The sequence below is a fragment of the Acinonyx jubatus genome, chromosome A3, assembly GCF_027475565.1.
Source record: "Acinonyx jubatus isolate Ajub_Pintada_27869175 chromosome A3, VMU_Ajub_asm_v1.0, whole genome shotgun sequence".
Taxonomy (NCBI): Eukaryota; Metazoa; Chordata; class Mammalia; order Carnivora; family Felidae; genus Acinonyx; species Acinonyx jubatus.
The window spans coordinates 82,615,177-82,623,392 of record NC_069388.1 but is presented as its reverse complement, the minus strand read 5'-3'; the positions used below and the strand labels follow the sequence as shown (position 1 = coordinate 82,623,392).

At 38.2% G+C, this 8,216-nt stretch overlaps 1 long non-coding RNA gene across 1 annotated transcript; it reads left to right on the top strand.

The window, feature by feature from the left end:
• Positions 1-2,876: 2,876 nt before the first annotated feature.
• On the top strand, positions 2,877-7,966 carry LOC128311217 (uncharacterized). The gene is made up of 3 exons (XR_008289367.1): positions 2,877-4,067; positions 4,424-4,505; positions 4,898-7,966. It is a non-coding gene; the product is annotated as an uncharacterized LOC128311217 (long non-coding RNA).
• The last annotated feature ends 250 nt before the right edge of the window (positions 7,967-8,216 follow it).

The following is an 8,216-nucleotide window of genomic DNA, read 5'->3' as shown; positions in this document are numbered from 1 at the left end:
TTATATATCCTGCCACATAAACAGTTTTATATTAGCCACTGATATGGTGGCTTCCAACAACTCAATGTTGAGCTGTTTAAAAGCACTAATTAGCAGCTTTAATACAGAAGGGAACACATATATTAGAAAAATCCTGTAAACCCCAAATACCCCTTGGGCCCTGCCATTTGTGTGTAAAATAACTTAATAAAAAATATATACTATATTCTTAATCACAAAACCTTTCAGGAGTATAATCAATCACAGAGAAATATAAACCATGCCTTTATAAACAAAAAAAGAAAAATGATAACTTCCATTTAAGCTGAGCATGTGAATCATCACAATGAGCATATGAATTTATAAAACTAAGCACACTTCATAATAGTGATAAAAATATTACAAGTATACATACGTCCAATTGACATATATGCATTGCATTCAATTTGGGCACAGCTGGCAACATATTTATTAAATTAACACTTCATTTCTTTTTTTCTATCACTTCTAATAATACCAAAGCCATATACACATGTATACTAACTTTAACAGAAAATAAAGAAAATATTCTTAAAGTACTTTTACACTATTTGAGAATACAGAAACATATTTAATTTTCAAAGGATTCCAGGAACACATTTTTCTATAATTGGGAATGTCCATATAATCTAATTATGTCTTTTTAAGTAACTTTTAACATAGCTATTTATAACTTAAAGGAATGTTTTTTCTTTTCCCTAACTTTCCATATACCTTGATCAGATAATTCTACTAGTTAATATTTCTAGTACATGTAAATAATTATATCCTGAGTGCTTTAAAATTACACTAATTCCTACACCATTAAGGAAGGAAAATGTTTCTAGTTTTTGATGCATTATAAGTGGGAGATATTAATTTCTAGATGAAATTATGCATAAGCAGGGGGAAAGCTTTGTACTGAGTTAATATTTAAACATAAAATGTTAAGTATCTCAGGAATTATGGATGATTAAAAGCAAATAGAACAACACAGCCATACTGTATTTGGATTGTGGGACCCTCTCCCGTTTGCACAATTTTCTACCCCCCGCCCACAGCAAAAAGCGTCTTTATATTTTAAAATTGTTTAGCTGTCAGGATGGATGGTTTGAACAGTAGCAAACACTCAAATCCAAAGAAATGGTATTCTTCAGTAAATATGTTTGTGCTATGTCATATAAATGAATTATAAACAGTAGAGTAACCTTTTTGTTTTTATCGTTAATACTTTGTCATTTTACAAACTGCCAGTAAGCAATATAATTTCCAAAGCAAGGTTGAAAACTTGGAGGAAATTAGCTCATACCAAGTTATATATATTATTTTCTAATGCAGTACTAATCATACTTTACTATTTTGGGTGAACAGCTTTTTAAAACTATACTGAATGATGGAATTGTCCCATTTTAAGTAGAAATTTCTACACAATGGGTAATTTCAATTCTTTCCAGCTTTATTCCACTATTAGAAACATATTTAGTCAAAGACCTCACATATTTACTATGAATATATTTTAATGTATTTTCTCCAAAGAAATAAAGCAGGTTGACACTTAGGTTTGTTTCTCCTTTCATGTTTTGCTTTAAATGGTGTTTTATGTTATAGGCTAATGAGTATCTAAGGGTGTACTTAATGTACTTTGCATATGGTATTTCAGTAAAGACCCAGCATTTCATTTGGGAGGGCGGGCTGCCATGACACTTGAGCAGTTTTACATAAGCTGGGAGTATGTTTACAGTTCGCGAAGGCTTTTAGAGACAGATTCTATGTTTCTGGCAAATATGGAGCTATACACCCTTCACTATTTGTGACAAGTGATACTGTCTCAGTAAATTTGTGTCTGCCCACTATGATAAAATTGGGGTAAGACTATTAGAGTTTAGGTCAGGGACAAAGAGAATTCTTTACAGGCCTGCTACATTAAATTATAGGACCACTGCTTTAGGTTCCTAGGACTGCTAGAGCAAAATGTCACAAACGGAGTGTCTGAAAACAGAAATCTATTGTCTCACAGCTCTGGAGGCCCCAAATCCCAAAGCGAAGTTTTGGTGGGGACTTGCTCCCTCTGAACTCTGTGGGGAAGAAGTCTTCTTCCTGGCTTTGAGTGATAGCCATCTATCCTTGGCATTCCTTGGACTATAACTGCAACACACACCCCTCTCTTCCTCTGTCTTCACATCATCTTCTTAGAAGGACACTGAGCATAATGAATTAAGAGCCCACTCTACTCCGGTATGACTTCGTATTCATTATTTACATCTGCAACAATCCTATTTCCAAATGAAGTCACATTCTGAGGTACTAGGGATCAAGACTTCGGCTTATCTTCTGTGTGTGTTGGGGGGAGAGAAACACGATTCAACCTGTAGCAAGCATTAACCAGTATCAGATGTAAGCCTAAATTGGTATGCCCAGGCCTAAATGGCTAGCTAGGATCTTTCTCTGGACCATCTCCTCTCTTCTTGGAGGAGTTCCATTGCTTGGGGATGGTATCATGGAGGGAGTCACTTTCCTCCTTTAGATGTCAAATCAGACAGAAGAAGAAAGAGTAAAGTGAAGAAATTAGGATTGCTGCGAATCACACATGGACCACAGTATAACTACAACCATCCAGTCTATGATGAATATCTTTTTAGAGGACTTACAATGTACCGTCAGGCAGAAAAAGTAAGAAAAGAACCTTCCTGTCTCTTACCACTCTTTGTTCTAAGGAGTTCCTTTGGAAAAATACTCCTTTGGCCCCTTAGGGGTGCCTCTGCTTTCCATCAACTTGATCTCGAGCTCATGGAGGTCACTCATCTCCAGAGCCATTGACATCCTCCAATTCACCAATGGAAAAACAACCATTAAAAAAGAAAGAAAGAAGAGAAGAGAAGAATGGGTTCAGAAACAATGTGTGAGGGGGTAGATTTACATTACCACCCACTTCAGCCTTTGTCTTCAAAGTGCTTTCTGCAGAGTATTAAGTGGTGTTTGGCTTTTTTTCTTTTTCATTTTTCTCTTTTTGGAGGGGAGGAGAAGTCAATGAGATTTTTGAATAGGCTCAGAACAGAGAGGTCACTTTTGAACACATGACATGTAAGGCAAGATAAATTTACATTTTTCAACCTCATGAAAAACAAGGACAGCTTTGTCTGGGATTCACTAAGAAGTCATTGAAGGTAAGCGCCGGCTGCCCACTGGTCACGATGGAGTAAAACCCAAAGAAATGTGAGGTAAAGAGAGTTTATATGTAACCATAGGTTGAACATCCCCAACTCCCCACAAAAGCCTTTCATTTCCATTTGGAGTGAGTACACGATAACCTAGACCGGCCAGCCCCTCAGTCACCAAGCAAAGCTCTTGACATTTGCCTAATTATCTTTTCTCATCATCAGTCATTTCTTGAAGTCTCAGCTTCATTCAGATGCCAGGTATTTCCGAAATTAATCATGACATTGAAAGCGGCATCTTTTCATGTAAACGGACTTTATTATCTGGATCAGAAAGCCCCCTCTTCGAGTAGCGAAAGCCCATTTGTAGGGAAAGTGTCTGAAATCTGACATGCTGCTTTCCCAAGAAAGATTCTTCGTGTTGACCTCCCAGCAAGGACCAAGCATTCATCACTGTGAGCTTATGTGTAAGTGTGTGTGTGTGTGTGTGTGTGTGTGTGTGTGTGCGCGCGCGCGCGCGCCCACGCGCATGGGTGTACATGTGCCTGCGTGCAGCTAAAAGCCTTGGGCTGGCTGCATGCTAATTTGCCCCATTGTTTCAGGGTGACTGCTTTTCTAGTATTTAGGAATTAGTATTTAGCCTTTTTGCATAAGCCCCTACCTACAATTATTTTATGTTTACCTCAAGGGCCACCATCTTATGTGTATTGCAACTATATTAGGGGATGCCAGAGCTTCTTTGTCTCCTTGGAAGGCCTCAGATTATAGACAGGGTTTAGCTTGATACCAGGACACCTCTCTTTCATTTATAGGCATTTTACAAACGTTTGAAGGTCCTGAACTATACCAACACATGGCTTTGCCCAGCCTCTCGGAATTTACAAAGGGGAGGAAGAAAATGCTTCGAAGAGCTTGGTAAAGTGCCCTCAAACTCAATTTTTAGGGATATAAAATAAAGGATGGGCAAATGAGGAATTAGCAAGAAATTCCCACGTGTAGAAGTATCACCAGAACTGGAACAGGGTCCCAAAAAGGGTTGCATACTTAGATTCCCAGCACTGCGTCCAATGTTATCTAATTACAGATCTTCTTCCTCTTGTGATGGGACTATATCCCGATAAACCTATCATATGTTGTAAATATCCTAAGTCGAAAATGCCCCTAACCTACCAAACATCATAGCTTAACCGAGTCTATCTTAAATGTGCTCAGAACACTTACTATTAATCTACCTCTGGGCAAAATCATCTAACACAAAGCCTGTTTTATAGGAAAGCATCGAACAGAGCAAGTAATTTATTGGATACTGTACTGAAAGTGAAAACCAGAATGGTTGTATGGTACAAAATGGTGGTAAGTATATCGGTTGTTGACCTTTGAAGTCACGTGGTTGTTGACCTTTGCAGTCACGTGACTGACTGGGCGCTGCAGCTCCCACTGCCCAGCATCAGAACAGAGGATTCCAGAGCATATCGCTGGCCTGGGGAAAGATCCAAATTCAAAATTGGAAATACTGTTTCTACTGGATGCATATCATTTTGTACCATCATAAAATTGAAAAATCCTAAGCTGAATCACTGTAAGCCAGGGACCTTCTGTAGCTGGTAGGTTCACCTGATGATAAGCCAACTCCATGGCACATTTCCAGTGGAAAAGCAACCCCTACCCTCGTGTGTATAGTGACAAATAGGGAAAGTTCTTTCTACATCCCTGACTCACTTTTCTTTTGTTCTGTGCTTTAACAGCTGAGTGTTAATGATGGGATATTTGTCCTCTGAGAGGAGTACAGAAGAGTAATATTAACTACCTGCAACCCTCCCTCCTATGTGGAAATAAAATTAATGTTGTGACATAAGCTGACAAAAACCAGGAAATTAAAAGTTAAGGCTGAGACTCCTTCGTGAGATTTTACCTTTTTTGGTTATTGTAAAATGAATATAGTGAGGATAATTTGCTTGGAGGAAAGACCTAATCATGGAGTTCATCAAGAAAGAGTAAAAAAAAATTTTTTTAAATCTATTTTTGCTCTCTTCAAGCCAACTGAGAGCTGGTTTTAAACAGTACCCGACTTTCTCTTACCCCTCCATTTTCTTAAACCTGAAGAATTTCTTAAACCAAAGGAAAAGAAAAACCTCCCCTTCATAGTCTACAAAAAGGCTAAGTAAGTAATACATTCCCCATTCTTTAAAACAAATGGACCCAGACAAAAAAGTCCAGTATGTCCTAAATCAGAATCAGTGGAAAGCACAGATTGTCTGGAATTTGGAAATACAGTTTTGGAGTGTTCCATTCACATCCAAAGTCCTATAGGAAAAACAAACATAAAAATCAGCTTTTGAGAGGCCATATTTAAGGAAGACCTCAACCCCTCCATTCTTTGGCTGTGTTTGAAGATCAGCCAAAAGGGAGAAAAGGGAGTGTAAATTCAAGGAATGACGCTCTAGGCTGTAGGCCAGAAACTCTGAACATTCATCTTTCCCCCTTTACTGAGAAGAATGTTTCTGGGGAAGAAGATCCGTGATGGGTTTGTTTCTAAGGGCTTTTCTGAACTCAAAAAAAATAATTGTAAACTTTACCTTCCTCCCTGCATCTGCCTTCAGTCATGCTAATCTTGGGCTCCTTCATCTCTTGGGTTCGCTGTTACAAACACAAATGGCTTATTCTGGTGCCTAGGAATGCCCTGTATTACCATCCTTTCTATTTGGATATATGGTTCGATGCTATCTTATTTTGCAACAATATCATCACCTCCTGGGCTGCTCATCATTTCCGTAGCTATTTGCACATAACATTTCAGGAAGTTGCTAAATGTCATCCAGAACTGTTAACCATAATAACCAGACTTAAAGCTCCTTGAAGGCAGGCTCCTCAGATACAATAGCAATTCTTACAAAATCAAAAGGCAGACCACATAGTCTGACAAAAGATACCTTTCTAATATATGAATTTATTTATATGAATAAAATCAGTGAAGAATATTTGAAATGGACACTATTTAACAAGCTTGAAGATATACATTCCCTGTTTATTCACATTATCTGTAATATTGAACCCAATAAATTATACTAGCAAAGTTTCTTAAAATCTGTCAGAGTGAACAGCAGTCATCAATGGAAAATTATGTGAGGGGTGCCTGGGTGGCTCAGTTGGTTAAGCCTTGACTTGGGCTCAGGTCATGATTTTGCATAGGGCTTTCTGCTGTCAGCATGGACCTCGCTTTAGATCCTCTACCCCCACTCTCCCTGACCCTCCCCCTCTTGCACTCTCTCCCTCTCAAAATTAAATAAACATTAAAAAAAAAAGGAAATCCTGTGAGATGGCCACAAAAGACCATCACTATCCACTAGTTAATGGCTTTTTATCTATTTATTTCTTAGGACAATAGCAACTAAAATTTTTACCCTTGCTCCCCTGCCCATATAGATGTAAATATATAGCCAGGGATCAGGCAAGCCTCAATCCCTAGCAAATGGTGAATTACATGCTTTCTAAAAATTTGCTTATATTTATTAGAGTCAAACAAAGGCTGATGGGCTACATAGGCTGTGTTCGTGTATAACTGGCATACCTAGGAAGTTTAGGAGTTAGCAGTGTCCTGTATAAAACAGATATAGGAGGGGCTATGACGGCAGGGACAACTAATCTAAACTAATCATTAAGGGAGCGTTGTCTGCTGGGAAATCAAGAAAGCAGGGAGCAAAACAGAGGTTTGCTCTGAAATCAGTTACATTAGTCATTAGGGATTTCCAAAATTGTTTTGATTTGAAGTCCTGGTCCTGGACTGAGTTTTTTTTAGGAGAAGAGAGTCTGCAAACACCAAAGCCGTCTCTCTCTAGGCTGCTGCTTTGAAAAAAATAGACATTTTTTCTTACAAAGTAGAATACAGGCATTATAAATTGAGACTGCATATCCCACTCATGGCAGCTGGGGCTGGAAGGCCTTTCTGTGCCATAGCCCTTGTCTTTGAAGAGAGTATACAGGATGGAATTGCAAAACCTCTCAGCTAAGTGTCGTCAAGGAACTTAATAGTTCAGAGCTAAAAACCTATCTTATCACATTTGACTCCTATTTCTTACCTGTGAACTTCTCCAATTATTTTATTACATTAAAAAAATGACTTATTACTCTTTACAAAGGCAACAATATTCCTACAGTACTTGTCAAGCTGCGGCAATCACACTAGAAAGAGCTTCTAACACAGCTTCAGGACTGAAGTGAATGGCATCTGTCTTCCCACTCAATCAACCTAAAATTGGTGAATCTGGAGTTCCACTATCCATCTTCATTTCGGATGAATGACAATCCCAGACCCTGGGAGGAGACATGAGTTGCCTTGATTCTTTCCTAAGTTGGAGAAGTCAAAGCTGTCTCAAAAACAATTTCACAGTTCATCCTGCCCTCTCCCAAAATCTGTTCAACTTTCAGCCCTGATTGCTGCATGAGTACCTGAAGTGGTTTGTCTACTTGTGAAGGAGTAGTCTGTGGATTACAATCAGGATGCCCACACATGGCAGTGAGCCTCTTTGTGAAATTTCTCCCATCAAGGGAAACTTGGGGATTTACAAAATTTCATAGCTTAATATTACGTGTTTTCTGTTTCACATTTCCTCAAGAAGAACTGCAAAGGAAAATCAGGTAACTCAGTTATTTGTATATTCTAGGTTTATGGTATTGTGTGTTGCCTTACCTAATGCATATGCTGTTAAATATGTATGTAAATCCTTCCCATTCTGTTATTATTTGGTAACCTTGATCTTGATTTTACATTGAATTTTACTGAACGATTGTAGCTCTTCATTCTGAACAATCTTTCTTTGTTTCAGTTGGCAAGTACTCCGGCGATAATTCAAGATACGTAATTCATTTAACATTTAACCATCTAATATGTACATAGTGCTGTGCTGGAGAATTAGACGCATTCTAATTGTTATTTATAAATAATAGGTGCACACATATGCACATACACCTATATCTATGCATATACTTTTCATAAACAGTGTATTTCTTCATCAGAGCAGTCTAGCACAGTGGTTCAGGGTATGGGTTCCAGAGCCAAACTACTTG